This window comes from Amblyomma mixtum, chromosome 3 (genome assembly GCF_055824585.1).
Source record: "Amblyomma mixtum isolate Tamu chromosome 3, ASM5582458v1, whole genome shotgun sequence".
Taxonomy (NCBI): Eukaryota; Metazoa; Arthropoda; class Arachnida; order Ixodida; family Ixodidae; genus Amblyomma; species Amblyomma mixtum.
The window spans coordinates 240,633,405-240,650,607 of NC_143014.1; the positions used below are offsets into that span (position 1 = coordinate 240,633,405).

At 48.0% G+C, this 17,203-nt stretch overlaps 1 long non-coding RNA gene across 1 annotated transcript in view; it reads right to left on the minus strand.

Moving 5' to 3' along the window:
* Window positions 1-6,922: 6,922 nt before the first annotated feature.
* LOC149354149 (uncharacterized) overlaps window positions 6,923-17,203 on the minus strand; it is a 29,501-nt gene continuing 19,220 nt past the window's right edge. The window contains exons 2-3 of the long non-coding RNA XR_016291194.1: window positions 9,328-9,383; window positions 6,923-7,033 (exon numbers count right to left, since the gene is read on the minus strand). This is a non-coding gene — a long non-coding RNA (uncharacterized LOC149354149). The remainder of the gene's footprint in view (window positions 7,034-9,327; window positions 9,384-17,203) is intronic.

Consider the following 17,203-nt stretch of genomic DNA (forward strand, 5'->3'; position numbering starts at 1 on the left):
ACATTCCAGATGTGCAGCGGTGGCTATGGATCACAGCTCGATTTGTAAGTATTCCACTTTGATTGTGGTGCGGTTTACATTGACAGTTGTGAGTTTTTGACACTCTATTTTTAGAGCTCTCGCTCTCAGGGCGAAAGTCTCCCGGAAAGACGTACTAGTTTTTGTAGTCGGGCAGTGTCCGCAGTGAACATTGAATACGGTGACCCGCACGCTTTCACCGCCGCCGCGCCCGTGTCGTGAAAAAGAAAACATATCAAGGAACAGGCGCGCAGACGTCACAGCTGGGCTTCTAAGGGAAAGGAACAATGGAAGAAACGGCGAAGAAGCGAAAAGGAAAGCCATAAAACATTCCTAGCACTCTTGACCAAGGAACGCCCACGAAAGCCACGACCCTTTTAATGACCAGGAACTCAATAAGGGGCCGCGGGCTCCGACATCAAGCGTCCTGCACTTCGAAGCAGCCGCCACCATGCTGCTGGTAGTGGGAGTTCATGCCGACATCGTTGCACCATCCTAGAGTGTAACAGTGCGCGCGTCCAGGCACACGTGCAGTGTCTTCGGAGTGGGGGAGGGGGCGTCGAAAGAAAACGAAACTTCTGGAGAACATAGCTCTTGCGCTGTTGTTTTCAGCGCGCACTGGCTTTCGCTCAATTCGGATACGCCGAGTACCAGAAACTTGGAGGAAGGCTGGAACAGCCTGCATGAATGGTATCGCCGATGAATAACTGGGATTGAAACAGGATTGTGTCTCCGGGCAGGGCACCGCCATCTTGCCAACGCGACTTACGCAAGCAAAGTGAAGACCGCAACGCAAAGATCCGAATCTCATGTACAGTCGCGGGTAAAAAAGATTAGCACACATGACGGAACACCAGAGCGCCGGAATGACAACGCGTGGCGCTGCGCGTGGCGAGGAGGCTGATAACGAGAGTGACGGGCCGTTCCCATTCTACAGCGTTAGGGGGGTTCAGCGGGCTGCCACGGACCAGCAGAATTATTGGCTAAAAGCAGCGCTATCATTTCTTGTTCCCGCGAGTTCCTTTTGACAAACCATCGCGGACATAAAAAAAAAACAGGAATAAAATGAAGCCATCTTTGCTCATGATAACCGAGCCAAAAATAAATGCCGCATGCACAGTCACGTAGGGTCGGCACTTCAACGCTCGGGCGGTGCACGCTTGATAAAGCTTACTTCCTGCCGTCCCCCCCTAGGATGCAAACATGGAAACGGCCCGTTAGGCAGGTCTGCGTACCGCAGCGCCGCGTGGTGAGATATACCAATTCTGATCGCCAGTGATCTGTGCTAATATTTTTTGCTCGCGACTGTACGTCCGTGAGACCCACGCAGACACTTCATATTCTGCGCATGCGCACTGGTGACCCGTAAGCGCTCTACTTACGTGAAGCTTCTACGTACGTGAAACTAAAACTGTAATTTTGGAGCCCAGCCCTTCAGCGCCCGTGCGTGGGTTGTGCGGCATCCCTTGCCGTCACCGTTACCGTCGGCGTAACTGGGCGCCGAGCATAAAAACACAAACACGCGTGTGCCGCGCGATTGCATAGAGTGCCGCCGCTCGCTCAGAGATGGCGCCAGAGTAGTACGCGCCGTAGCGCGCCGAAAGCAGGCGCGGCGCGATAGGAATTAGAGCACTGCACGGGCCTAAATATGAGGCCCGAGCCCGGCCCGGGCCCGATACCTGAAGCCCGAGCCCGGCCCAGGCCCGCGGCTTCAAGCCCGGGCCCGGCCCAGGCCCGCAAAGTTATCGCTGTAGCGAGCCCGGCCCGGCCCGTGAATCCTCGAGTGAAGCCCAGCCCAGCCCGGGCCCGGCCCGGCCCGTTTCACAGTTACGCTTGAGATATACCGCTCACTCTGAGCAAGTAGACTGCTACTAGACCGATAAGAAACTGGCCGACAAAGGTTCTGAAAACAGTTTGGCTTGCAGAAAGTTCGTTCTTTTTAACCCAGAAGGAAGTGATTAAGAGTAGTGCTCGGCATGCCCGTCTTTTGGACAGTGATCTCGTGCTGGTGCGCAAAGATAAACTAGGAAGTTTCGAGAGCCAAATAAAAAGGGCTGCATACGCGCGTAACAGACTACTTTGCATTTCCCCATGATTTTAATCAGTTATATTTTGTCGTCCGGAAGTATAAACTTTAAAGCTGTCTAGCAAGCAGTGGGATGACAATTTTAGTGAACGCGATCTCACAGGTTAAGCTTATAGCCGAACTGGTCGCCTTTCAGCAGAAACGAAATGCTAAAAGGCTTGAGTATTTCACGGTGTGTGCTTTGAAGACTATAAGCGTCGTAAACTATGTTCCTCACGAATGCATTTATAATAGTGTATAGGTATGTTTTGGGGTGACGAACGATCAATGGCCAATTAAGACCGGTTGAATTTTACTCTTACTGGTGGAGCAGAAGACAACGCGCGAACCACGTGATAACTTACAGGGCAAAACACTTGTCATGACAACCAGGCTGAAGAAGCGAGGAGGGATAGATGTGGTTAATAGATTAGATTTACAAACTGTGGCGAGTTTTTGTGGGTATTTCATTTACGAGACGTTCCGGTCAGCTGATCAATATGAAAACCAAATGCGCTTTACTTTGTGAATTTTCTCACACGAGAAAAATATAGCTATAACATAAACGCTATTTTTGGGGGGCTTAAGGGCCCAAGGGGAGGCAGGCTGTGAGAAAAACCGAAGCAGAGGGCTCCGGATCATTTCGACCACCTGGGTTTCTTCAACGAGTAGTGATACTGCAAAGTACGTAGCTTTCATGCTAGCCGCCAAGGTGGAAAGGCGGCCGCCGAGGCTAGGAGCAAACCCTGGTTCCCCGGCTCAGTAATCAAGCTCCTTGACCTAAGCCACCGCGGCGTGGAAATAAGGAAACAAATAAGTCAAGTAGTAAAGCTTAGTTTTTTTTTTCTCAGCGCGTACTATAACCCATAGCTCATCCGTGATGCTGCTCCAATGCCGCAGTTGTGTACTTCACTCTGCAATGGTGAATGAATAGTCGGACAACAGCCGTTTCTTTACGGACCCAAGCCCGACTCGGGTCCGCCGCTTTAAGCCCGAGCCCGGCCCGGGCCCGCAACTTCAGGCCCGGGCCCGGCCTAGGCCCGGCAAAACAAATCATGTCCCGGCCCGGCCCGGCCCGGCCCGGCCCGCGGGCCGGGCCGGGCCCGGGCTTTCGGGCCGGCCCGAGCCCGTGCAGTGCACTAATAGGAATCACGCCCGCGCGCGCCAATGAAGCTTAAAGAAACAACCCGAGCACGTAACCTTGTGTGTTGTGCAATGCCCTCTCCACTTGGCTCGAGCGCGGCGGCTCGGGTTCGGAGAAAAGAAACTCGAAACCTTTGTAAACTTCACTCCTCGCCTGACCAATGGCGACGCGAGCCTCGGCGGTAGGGTGAGAGAGCGTTTTAAGCATGAAATGCTTTTAGCTCCCGTTGTCGGCAGTGTGGTGACGTCACGCCGACACCGAGAGCCAACATCCGGGCACTGAATTCCACGCAACCGGGAGCTGAAACTAAAGCATCCGTGCACCGTACGCGATTTAACGAGACTCATACGTGATCTGTTAGGGGCTTTGAGAGAGGGCCGCTTAGAGCAAGAGGGGAGCTCCAGGGCGAGAAGGGCTTTGGGCGGAAAAACTGCTTCCGCGCCGTCCCCAAGAATGGCGCCGCGGTCCCACACTCAAGTATGTAAAAGACCAGCCGCTGGGCTTTCAGCTCATGACGTTTCCCCCTTTGGCAGGCAGATGTATACACGCTCGCGGAGTATTCGAACGCGCTGCATATACATTCTTGTCGGGCCTGCGTCTCGTCGTGTCCGCGTACGCTTCTGCATCGTCGTGCATTTCAATGCCATCACCGTCACAGCTGCTTGAGCCGAGCAATGGAGCCGACAGAAACCGGATACAGCTGACGAGGCAGGGCGGAAGAGATTCCCCAGACACTCAGGAAACGATTGCGTCCATATGGACCAGTGCACAGTGTGTGTGGTGTGGTGTGTTGAACACTAGGCTCATTTCAAGATTTTGACTAGTACCATCTACAACCAATGTGTTATGCCCGTAAACATTTCATGCTTACTATACTCTCGGTTACGGGAGAGGAAGAGATTTTTTAGCTAGAGAGTCTGCGTGACGATGTCGTGTTCGGCGTGCTGCCTACGGCGTTACATAAAGCTTGGGAGCGAGAGTAAGTGGGTTATTTTTAAGAATAAAAAGGAATTTTAGCCAATTTTCTTTTTTGGGGTACCATGCTTTTCTATTAGCGCTGTGAGGGAATCAGTCATGCGTTACTTCGAGAAAATAAATCTGTCATCTTTACCCTGAAATCTTTCCAATACATCAATGTTCGGACTGTTTGGGCTCGACTGGCCTTGGCTGCCCGCCGAACTGCTGAACAAATGCTTGTTGACTTGCCAGGATATCGCCAGTCAGCGGCACATCCCACTGCTCAAATGACGTGCACTGCGTCTTTCCGGCTTGCTCCCGCACCAACACGAAATTAGCTTCGAAGGAGCGTGCCCATAATAAAAAAAAATTCAAGAGCTGCGCTCCAGTTTAAATTTAGGAAGCAACGCAACAGTCGATGAACCATGCCAAAAAGATCATCGATACCGACTCGCCCAAATTTCCACCCTTGTCAGTCGGTGAATTTCTGTTCCAGTGTTTTTTTTTCTCAGTGTATTCTTTCTCTGGAATGCAGAAGCCACTGCAGGTTAACCGAGAAGAAAGCTTTTTTTTTGTCACTTACTGGGCTTTGTTTTCCTAATGCCACCGCACGACACGTGCACATCATGTTGTGGGCTAGTTTTAATGGACCTCATGTCAGCCGTGTGGCAGCACTGCCAAAAAGTTCGTTTTGTCTCCACTCGTCTTTTGCAGAGTGCGCAAGGCCAGGGCTTGTTTACGAACTCGTGTGTGCGCCCTTCAGTGATTTCTGTCCTGGGACCCTCGAGCGTACACCCAGGCCTATGCCGTACACCCAGCTGCTGTCATGCTCGTGCAGTTCTTCAACTTCGCCGTCAGCCTCCCACTTGTCGTCAAGCCCGGAGGTGCAGCGCCTTACCATCACTGTCTGCGTCGTCGTGAGGGACCGAAAAGCCTCGGCTTCGGTGGTTGGCTTCAGAGGAGCGCTGCGGCGGGGTTGTGCACGCAGGCACTGCACACCTGCTCAGGGTGGGGACGCGGGGACTCACGCCAAGCTGTGTAGGTTTCCATGGGACGTTAAACGGAATGTAAGGGACTATGGTCGCCTCTAAAAAGTAAAAGTAGTTTGAGTAACAGCATATGAATTGTGCTTGCCAATACTCACCCATGGGGGAGAAACTTTGAGGAAATCGAGAAGGCTTGAAGTTAAGTTCAGGATAGCGCAGAGATTTATGGAAACGAAAAATGATGCATACAACGTTAGGCAACAGGAAGGTAGCAGCATGAGTAAGAGAACAAAGGCGAGTTAATGATGTAATATATGAAATCTAGAAGTATAAATTGGCATGGGCAGGAAATGTAATGCGAAGAGAAGATAAATGATGGTTACTTAACGTAACTGAGGGGTTTCCAAGGTAAGGCAAACGCATTAGGGGGCGTCAGAGATTCAGGTGGAAGAACGAGGTTAGGAAGTGTTTGCAGAAATAAGGTTAGTCGCAGGTGGCTCAAGAGAGGTCGAGGGTAATGGAAGAGGAATTTGTCCTGAAGTAGACATAGGCTGGTGATCACATGGATGTCTTAATACGGGCTCCGCTATGGAATCCGATGTCGAAAAATTTATTACTATTTGAGTCTTGCAGTTTCTTGAAGCTTATCCGAAGAAATTTCGCATAGTTAATTCTACTGCCCCTGCAATGCCAGATGACTCATTATTACAAGAATTTGGTGCATCCCTTGGTGCTACTGACCGGTCATGTCAGCTCAATTTTTTTCACAGCCCCGTCCACAGTTTAACACCATTAAACAATAGCACAATCTTATCATTAAATTCTGCCTCTCTCAAACTGAAAGCCTTTTCAGAGTCCAGATAGCTGCATCAACGAGGAGACAAAAAGCTCTCAAATGCAATACCTGTATTTAGGTCAAGCGCTAAATATGGCACGACTATCTGCAGGTCCCAATCCTGTATGATTTTTTTTTGTTTCGAAGCGGCGCGACTACATGTTATCTACTCAGATTATGCCTGGTAGTCATTCCCAACATTTCATACCAAAGCAAAAAAAGTGGCAGGCAGATAATGACACATGATGCGAGAAAGCTGCAATAGCAGTTGGATTTTCGTTCTACGTCTACTTTCGTGCTTTTACTCCAAACAATGCTTATGCTCTAAGCCGAGGCTTCACACGCGTGACAATTTTGGAGAGAAAAGCTCCACTTCTCGCAGAAAAGCTGAAGGTTAAGTGACGCTTGTATTTGACCTCTAACTGTAGGCTCGCCGCAGCTGTGGCTGGGACGTCATACCACGTGGCTTGTCGCAGCTGTGGCTGGGACGTCATACCACGTGACTTGTCGCAGCTGTTACCGCTCGTTCCGCCGCTGCGCCGACCGCCGCTGCAACCGCTCGCTCTCGCCAGTTGTGTCACGTGACTAACCACGTGATTCGCTCTTGCTGAACAAAGGCCAGCGCTCGCCGCCTAGACACCGCAGAGACATGGACAGAACCGGTCGCCGGGACTAGTTCGACTGAGCATTGGAGGCGCCGGGCTTCTGCTAGCGATCCCTACGACAGAGAGCGTCACGAAGCCGCGTTTACTAGAGATAAGTTGCGAAAGTGGGCTCTTCTAGTTGATGAAGAACGGGAGGCACGTCTGGAGAAGCATCGGCACACGCAAGAAGAGTATCTCAAGCGGAAAAGGGCAGCGGATGCTGCCAACGTTTCCGCGTCGACATCGGCCATTGGTTCGGTTACCTTTCGCTCCGTATAACCTGGCTCAGACGAACTGAGCCACAGCCATTTTTTTTCTCGAGGCCGCAGGTAGCTGGATGGGTGGTGGGTGGCGCAGGGTGGATGCTTCACTTGCCGGCATTATCTATGTGAAGGCAGGAAATTTTCTCTGTGTTAATGCTCGACATTTTCGCCAAGTGCCAATCTTACTGCTCTCGCAGTAAATATGGCCTCAACACGGCACTTTTCATGAAGGAAGGCTTTTCCTTTTAAGCAATGAACTTCATTGCGTCGAAATAAATTTGAACTTAAAAGTACTCGAAAAATACAACCCGAATTACCGTTTTTTGTTCCAAACGCCATTCTTTTCTTTGCTGTGTGCTGTCTTGCTGCGTTTTGTTTTACAGGTAAAATTTCAAATTCTTTAAACAAAAAATGTCTTACGATAACCATCTGTACTAAGAGCAAAAAATAAGAATGGCATTACAAGTTACAGACTGTGAGGAAGTTTTTTTTTCGTAGCTCACGTATCTATTCAAGGCCATAGTGTATGTCTAATATTTTGTAACTGCACTGACTTCGTTGCGTAGTTTTAATAGTGTTCTGAAGAGTTTTGCCTCCACTGTAATACTTCCCGCCGAAGTGAGTCAGTGGTCAGAGAGTTCTCTTGCTGAAAACAAAGTCGGCGATCCTATGCCATCAGTGGCGTCGGCAGTTGAGATGAAATATTGTAACATGCACCAAATTAAGCGTGGTATACGCTTTGGTATATGTGAATAAAGCAACGTATGGTGTATGCGCTTTCTGCCCTGATCAAGACTGCGACGGCTCTGCGGCGCCGCCTCCACTGCAGTAGTTATTTCCTCAAAACAGCGGCGGTGTGTGAAGCCTCGCAAAAACTCACGCAGCAGCGGAACGAAAAAGCGACGGCGAAATTAAATTCAAGAAGGCAATGGGAAGGCGATCAATGTAAAACGAAATGTACAACTAATCTTGCCAACGCAGATTTACCACATCGTACGATCCGCCGCGAGTTTTTTTCAACCTCGTTGGCTCTAATAAGCGACTATTGCCCCATAGAATTCCAGGAGGTGCAGTTCATAGCGGGCGTTGAATGGCGACTGTGGTGAGCAATGCACATCTCAGAGCCGCAGCGGTCGAACCATCCAGCGACGGTGTGTATTCGGATTTATATTTTAACCCCAAAAAGTGTGCGCAAAGACTTTCTCATTTCGGTGCAGGAAAATAATGTATCTAGTACCTGTAGCCTTTATTACTTAGTGAGCAAACACTCAAACCCTGCGACACAAAAGGGAGTGCAACGAGCAACGCCTGCAGGCAATACCTTCCGTAACGAAGTACAATATGGCCAGACGCGGCGCTTATCTCAATGTGGAAAACTACAGGCATCATGACACTCGTAGAAATAGCGCGAATTGCATCAAGAGTGCGTTGGGATTCCTCTATTAACATCGTTGTCGATGTTCACACCGATATGCTGGAGCATCATGGTTCTAATTAAAGGAAGTGTCAACGCTCATCGTGGTACCATCGTCGCGATCGGTGCCCTGTTTATTTACAGCGGCTTGGTGTGACCGAGTTCCTACAAGTGGGATGCGCTTGAGGGAGACTCACGTTGCCACCCAGGTGGGCGTAGTCACGTGACGATATTTAAATGTCCCAAGCTTTGTATCGAGTTCAAAAAAAAACTAACCATGTTAAAGTTACCCAGAAAGAACCAACTCAAATGGGCATATTAAGGCAACACTGTTAGGGTCCCGTTGAGCAGAAATCCCCGCAGCGTTTTTCCCCCGGAGAAGCAACCTAGGTGGGCCACCTAGGCCACGTGACCTTGTGACATCATCGCAACCTGCCCACCGGAGTGTGAGCGAACTGCCCACTGTGGCAGGTGGCAGATAATGATTGGTCGCGACAGGTTGCTCAGGAAGGGCAACCTGGGTCTCGCAAGCCCCACCGGTGGCAGCACGTGCCGGGGCAGTGGCGCATCGCTTAACCGCTGCGCCAATACGCCAGGAGTGGCATAAATACAGAATGACCAATTCCGTATATATCAGCATTAACCCAAGACGACTGCCATCAAATCTGCACTAGTTGGGGTTTCCATTTTGTGAACTGTCTTGTTTTGTTTTTTTATGCTTGGTCTTACTAAATGAAAACACTCTGTATACTACATCCCCAGAGTGTCCTCATCCCACCTGTAATCTTTTCCACAGTTTATTCATACAGTCAAAGTAGTTGTATCCTATAATTGAAAATGAATACTAGTCCTGTAACATAATCCTACTGGTCTCGTAGACTCGGTTTCATCAGTTAAATAACTCGGTGTCTTCTTGAATTCCAATTTAGAATGGACTGAGCCCAAAAAATATATTACGTCTAGAGCGCAAAAGAAACTTGGCTTTCTGAAGCGATGCTTACATATGGTCGACAGGGGGACCAGGCTTGAAGCATTCCATCTCCACGTGCGTCCTTCCCTGGAATACGCATCAGTCATTTGGAATCCCTACCAAATCACCCTAACCGATCTACTTGAAGCAGTCCAGAATAAAGCTGCTCGATTCATCTTGTCTTCCTTCAAAGATGAAAATCTTTGAAGGCAAAGCTCAACATGCCGTAACTCACTGTACGCTAAAAATTCGCTAGGTTTTTTTTTAAGTGAAAAGCTTCACTAGGCTAGTAAACACCGGGTCTGGCATGCGCCGGGGTCAATTTTAGCCACAGCTGCGCATGCGCCAGATCGCCGCGTGACGTCACTGGAGAGGCGCAGGTGGTCGGCGGAGCCGCGCTCGGCGGCGGCTCCGCCGGTTGACCTTCGCCGTCGTTCGCGCGCTCTACGCGTGTTTACCGAGTGTGCATCGGCGCGCGCTCGGCTTCCTCGTATGACGCGACTTGCAGCCGCGTGTTTACCACAGTTACTACGCATGCGGAAAGAGGGCTATATAATGCGCTTGCCTACACCGTTATCGTGGTGCTCCCAGTGCATTGTGCGCGAACTGCGACAGCCACGACGTCAAACAAAGCAGGTTTAACCGGAGCTAAGCCACTGTCAATTTTTTTCCCCACACTCAATTAATACGCCCACATTTTCCACACGCAAAGTATCATTTGCTCGGTCACATATTTTGCCATCACCTCACGCCTCACATTGCATCGATCATGCCTACAAAGTTAACCTTATCTTCGCCCAGACGGAAAACTGGAATTCGCCTTCAGCCTTATCAATAAAAGAATGGAATGAATTGCCCTCCAAAATCGTCATGAGAACACAGTCTTCGCTATTTCATTCTAGAACCCTAGTCCTTCCAGCGACAAAATTACTTTGTTACACGACGCATCCACAATCGCTATTCTTGGTCTTTTGTTTTTATTTGTTTATTTTGCATTCTTAAAGAAAAACTCTTTGTGATCATGTTTCTTGACTTGTAGCCTACTTGAGTGCCACATTAACTACCTGCAGTGCTTTTTCAATAAATAATTTGATGGTTTTGGTTTTTGGGGTTTAACGGCCAAAAGCGACTAAGGCTATGAGAGACGCCGTAGTGGAAGGCTCCAGAAATTTCGACCACCTGGGGTTCTTTAACGTGCACTGACATCGCACAGTACACGGGCCTCTAGAATTTCTTCAAAGAAATTCAACCGCCGCGGCCGGGATCGAACTCGCGTCTTTCGTGTCAGCAGCCGAGCACCATAACCACTGAGCCACCGCGGCGGCAATACAAATAATTTGAATATATATATATATATATATATATATATATATATATATATATATATATATATATATATATATATATATATATGACAGAAGCCAACAGCCACAGAAACCAAGGGGCACAGGGGATTTTTTTTTAACTAATTTATTTATTTTGAGTGTTGATCAATTTAGAATATTACTGAATATGTTATCGCTTAAAGCTAATTGGTTAGAAAAGCAGAAGAAAAACAACCATGTGCCGCCGGTGGGATCCGAACCCACGACCTCCGAATTACGCGTCCGGTGCTCTACCTCTGAGCTACGGCGACGGCTGTCAAACCTTCTGCTTTCGGGGGTATTTATGTTTACAAGTAACCTAACCTTGAGAGTGTTAATCAGCGCCACCCACGTTCATAAGCGGCGGACGTAGAACGTCCTGAGTAACCGCAGGTGTGACGTAGAACGTCATCGAACGGAGAGGGTGGAAGCTGCGTGAGAACCCTCTTATGCTTCCTATGGCATCAAGGCTGCCAGAACCGAGGCCCTCGCTAAGCAATTAAGCAAACAAGGGAAGGGGAATGAGGGGCTCGTTATAAATATGACAGAAGCCAACAGCCACAGAAACCAAGGGGCACAGGGGATTTTTTTTACTAATTTATTTATTTTGAGTGTTGATCAATTTAGAATATTACTGAATATGTTATCGCTTAAAGCTAATTGATTAGAAAAGCAGAAGAAAAAACAACCATGTGCCGCCGGTGGGATCCGAACCCACGACCTCCGAATTACGCGTCCGGTGCTCTACCTCTGAGCTACGGCGACGGCTGTCAAACCTTCTGCTTTCGGGGGTATTTATGTTTACAAGTAACCTAACCTTGAGAGTGTTCATCAGCGCCACCCACGTTCATAAGCGGCGGACGTAGAACGTCCTGAGTAACCGCAGGTGTGACGTAGAACGTCATCGAACGGAGAGGGTGGAAGCTGCGTGAGAACCCTCTTATGCTTCCTATGGCATCAAGGCTGCCAGAACCGAGGCCCTCGCTAAGCAATTAAGCAAACAAGGGAAGGGGAATGAGGGGCTCGTTATAAATATGACAGAAGCCAACAGCCACAGAAACCAAGGGGCACAGGGGATTTTTTTTTAACTAATTTATTTATTTTGAGTGTTGATCAATTTAGAATATTACTGAATATGTTATCGCTTAAAGCTAATTGATTAGAAAAGCAGAAGAAAAAACAACCATGTGCCGCCGGTGGGATCCGAACCCACGACCTCCGAATTACGCGTCCGGTGCTCTACCTCTGAGCTACGGCGACGGCTGTCAAACCTACTGCTTTCGGGGGTATTTATGTTTACAAGTAACCTAACCTTGAGAGTGTTCATCAGCGCCACCCACGTTCATAAGCGGCGGACGTAGAACGTCCTGAGTAACCGCAGGTGTGACGTAGAACGTCATCGAACGGAGAGGGTGGAAGCTGCGTGAGAACCCTCTTATGCTTCCTATGGCATCAAGGCTGCCAGAACCGAGGCCCTCGCTAAGCAATTAAGCAAACAAGGGAAGGGGAATGAGGGGCTCGTTATAAATATGACAGAAGCCAACAGCCACAGAAACCAAGGGGCACAGGGGATTTTTTTTAAAACTAATTTATTTATTTTGAGTGTTGATGAATTTAGAATATTACTGAATATGTTATCGCTTAAAGCTAATTGATTAGAAAAGCAGAAGAAAAAACAACCATGTGCCGCCGATGGGATCCGAACCCACGACCTCCGAATTACGCGTCAGGTGCTCTACCTCTGAGCTACGGCGACGGCTGTCAAACCTTCTGCTTTCGGGGGTATTTATGTTTACAAGTAACCTAACCTTGAGAGTGTTCATCAGCGCCACCCACGTTCATAAGCGGCGGACGTAGAACGCCCTGAGTAACCGCAGGTGTGACGTAGAACGTCATCGAACGGAGAGGGTGGAAGCTGCGTGAGAACCCTCTTATGCTTCCTATGGCATCAAGGCTGCCAGAACCGAGGCCCTCGCTAAGCAATTAAGCAAACAAGGGAAGGGGAATGAGGGGCTCGTTATAAATATGACAGAAGCCAACAGCCACAGAAACCAAGGGGCACAGGGGATTTTTTTTCACTAATTTATTTATTTTGAGTGTTGATCAATTTAGAATATTACTGAATATGTTATCGCTTAAAGCTAATTGATTAGAAAAGCAGAAGAAAAAACAACCATGTGCCGCCGGTGGGATCCGAACCCACGACCTCCGAATTACGCGTCCGGTGCTCTACCTCTGAGCTACGGCGACGGCTGTCAAACCTTCTGCTTTCGGGGGTATTTATGTTTACAAGTAACCTAACCTTGAGAGTGTTCATCAGCGCCACCCACGTTCGTAAGCGGCGGACGTAGAACGTCCTGAGTAACCGCAGGTGTGACGTAGAACGTCATCGAACGGAGAGGGTGGAAGCTGCGTGAGAACCCTCTTATGCTTCCTATGGCATCAAGGCTGCCAGAACCGTGGGTGGCGCTGATGAACACTCTCAAGGTTAGGTTACTTGTAAACATAAATACCCCCGAAAGCAGAAGGTTTGACAGCCGTCGCCGTAGCTCAGAGGTAGAGCACCGGACGCGTAATTCGGAGGTCACGGGTTCGGATCCCATCGGCGGCACATGGTTGTTTTTTCTTCTGCTTTTCTAATCAATTAGCTTTAAGCGATAACATATTCAGTAATATTCTAAATTCATCAACACTCAAAATAAATAAATTAGTTTTAAAAAAAATCCCCTGTGCCCCTTGGTTTCTGTGGCTGTTGGCTTCTGTCATATTTATAACGAGCCCCTCATTCCCCTTCCCTTGTTTGCTTAATTGCTTAGCGAGGGCCTCGGTTCTGGCAGCCTTGATGCCATAGGAAGCATAAGAGGGTTCTCACGCAGCTTCCACCCTCTCCGTTCGATGACGTTCTACGTCACACCTGCGGTTACTCAGGACGTTCTACGTCCGCCGCTTATGAACGTGGGTGGCGCTGATGAACACTCTCAAGGTTAGGTTACTTGTAAACATAAATACCCCCGAAAGCAGAAGGTTTGACAGCCGTCGCCGTAGCTCAGAGGTAGAGCACCGGACGCGTAATTCGGAGGTCGCGGGTTCGGATCCCATCGGCGGCACATGGTTGTTTTTTCTTCTGCTTTTCTAATCAATTAGCTTTAAGCGATAACATATTCAGTAATATTCTAAATTGATCAACACTCAAAATAAATAAATTAGTTAAAAAAAAAACCCTGTGCCCCTTGGTTTCTGTGGCTGTTGGCTTCTGTCATATTTATAACGAGCCCCTCATTCCCCTTCCCTTGTTTGCTTAATTGCTTAGCGAGGGCATCGGTTCTGGCAGCCTTGATGCCATAGGAAGCATAAGAGGGTTCTCACGCAGCTTCCACCCTCTCCGTTCGATGACGTTCTACGTCACACCTGCGGTTACTCAGGGCGTTCTACGTCCGCCGCTTATGAACGTGGGTGGCGCTGATGAACACTCTCAAGGTTAGGTTACTTGTAAACATAAATACCCCCGAAAGCAGAAGGTTTGACAGCCGTCGCCGTAGCTCAGAGGTAGAGCACCGGACGCGTAATTCGGAGGTCGTGGGTTCGGATCCCACCGGCGGCACATGGTTGTTTTTTCTTCTGCTTTTCTAATCAATTAGCTTTAAGCGATAACATATTCAGTAATATTCTAAATTGATCAACACTCAAAATAAATAAATTAGTGAAAATAAATCCCCTGTGCCCCTTGGTTTCTGTGGCTGTTGGCTTCTGTCATATTTATAACGAGCCCCTCATTCCCCTTCCCTTGTTTGCTTAATTGCTTAGCGAGGGCCTCGGTTCTGGCAGCCTTGATGCCATAGGAAGCATAAGAGGGTTCTCACGCAGCTTCCACCCTCTCCGTTCGATGACGTTCTACGTCACACCTGCGGTTACTCAGGACGTTCTACGTCCGCCGCTTATGAACGTGGGTGGCGCTGATGAACACTCTCAAGGTTAGGTTACTTGTAAACATAAATACCCCCGAAAGCAGTAGGTTTGACAGCCGTCGCCGTAGCTCAGAGGTAGAGCACCGGACGCGTAATTCGGAGGTCGTGGGTTCGGATCCCACCGGCGGCACATGGTTGTTTTTTCTTCTGCTTTTCTAATCAATTAGCTTTAAGCGATAACATATTCAGTAATATTCTAAATTCATCAACACTCAAAATAAATAAATTAGTTTAAAAAAAAATCCCCTGTGCCCCTTGGTTTCTGTGGCTGTTGGCTTCTGTCATATTTATAACGAGCCCCTCATTCCCCTTCCCTTGTTTGCTTAATTGCTTAGCGAGGGCCTCGGTTCTGGCAGCCTTGATGCCATAGGAAGCATAAGAGGGTTCTCACGCAGCTTCCACCCTCTCCGTTCGATGACGTTCTACGTCACACCTGCGGTTACTCAGGACGTTCTACGTCCGCCGCTTATGAACGTGGGTGGCGCTGATGAACACTCTCAAGGTTAGGTTACTTGTAAACATAAATACCCCCGAAAGCAGAAGGTTTGACAGCCGTCGCCGTAGCTCAGAGATAGAGCACCGGACGCGTAATTCAGAAGTCGTGGGTTCGGATCCCACCGGCGGCACATGGTTGTTTTTTCTTCTGCTTTTCTAATCAATTAGCTTTAAGCGATAACATATTCAGTAATATTCTAAATTGATCAACACTCAAAATAAATAAATTAGTTTAAAAAAATCCCCTGTGCCCCTTGGTTTCTGTGGCTGTTGGCTTCTGTCATATTTATAACGAGCCCCTCATTCCCCTTCCCTTGTTTGCTTAATTATATATATATATATATATATATATATATATATATATATATATATATATATATATATATATATATATATTCAGTAGGTGTTCCAATGACCCAGTTTACTAGTTTATTACGACATACGCGACTGTTCTTTTAACGTTTATTTTGCCAACAGTTTCGGGAATGGTATCCCCTTCGTCAGGGCAGGCTTACAATGAATCCGTTTCGTCAATATAAGCACACAGAACAAGCGAGGAGGTATAATCTCCGCCCTCGAAACAAACTTGAGAATGAGGGCAGGCGACCGTAAATAGACAGCACGACAAGTCTCACAAGGGCCGCGGCTGAACAACCAGAAAAACAAGCGGGGAGAAGGAAATGGTAATATATATATATATATATATATATAAGTGCCGGTGGCATCCGAACCCACGACCTCCGAATTACGCCTCCGGTGCTCTACCGCTGAGCTACGGCGACGGCTGTCAAATCTGCTTTCGGAGGTATTTATGGTCCGGATCCCACCGGTTCGGATCCCACCGGCAGCATGAGGTTGTTTTTTCTTCCGCTTTTCTAATGAATTAGCTTTAAGCGATAACATATTCAGTAATATTCTAAATCGAACAACAGCACAAAATAAATAAATTAATTAAATATCCCCTGTGTCCCTTGGTTTCTGTGGCTGTTGCTTCTCTCATATTTTAACGAGCCCCTCATTCCCCTTCCCTTGTTTACTTATATATATATATATATATATATATAAGCCCTTGAGGTGGTTTGCTTTCATTGTGTTATCGGTGTGTTATTTCAATTCCTTTGTAAGCAGTGTTCTTTTTGCATATTCCTTTTCGGTTTCATCTATATTCGCGCATGCTTGTTGTGATTGCACTGCGTAACAATGCAATCGTAACATGCGGCCGCTTGCAATATGGCTCACAATGAGTGAATAGGATGTTTAGATTTTCTCGTGTTGACATCTTGGGGACATCGAGAATCGCGAGCGCGACTCGGTGCACGTGTACTGGCAGTGCCAGCTAGATCCTGTGCGGGTACTCGTGCGCGTGTCATAGCGCTGGCGTTGACTGTGCCCACGGGAAGGGGTTGAATGTGTAAACCGGATGCACACGCGGTGGCTAGGCTCCAAAGACGGTCCGCATGCATGAAATCATTGGTTGTGTAAACCTTGAATGCCGATAGGCAGCCCCGTCGGAACAAAAGGGAGCCGTGCTGTGGCAAAATCTATCCGCTGGCTCCGGGACGTCACGGCAGTTGCCCGTTCTCTGCTGGCGCCCGCGCCAGCTTTCCGACAGTTTCCGGCGCATTTTGTCGCTATCAGAGCAGTATTGTCTGAAATAATCAGCTGATAAGCATAGTTTGGCTATTCATTGGCTCGTGTTTAGTTCGGCGTATACTTCTGCAATAACTACTACCCTTTATTACTCGCTTATTCGTTCTTTGCTTTGTGGGCCTAAGGGCACACACACATCGTATAGCATGCAACTGCCAAGTTTTGGTTATTACTACTCATGTGAAAGCACTCCACGCGCTTCGATATTATTTGGAAAGAAAGATTGCAGCCATATATATATATATATATATATATATATATATATATATATATATATATATATATATATGGTGACTGCAGTCTTTGCAAATAATACGCATCGAAGCGAATGCTTTCACATGAGTAGTAATAACCAAAACTTGGCAGTTGCATGCTATACGATGTGTGCCCTTTGGCCCTTTGGCCCACAAAGCAAAGAGCTAATAAGCGAATA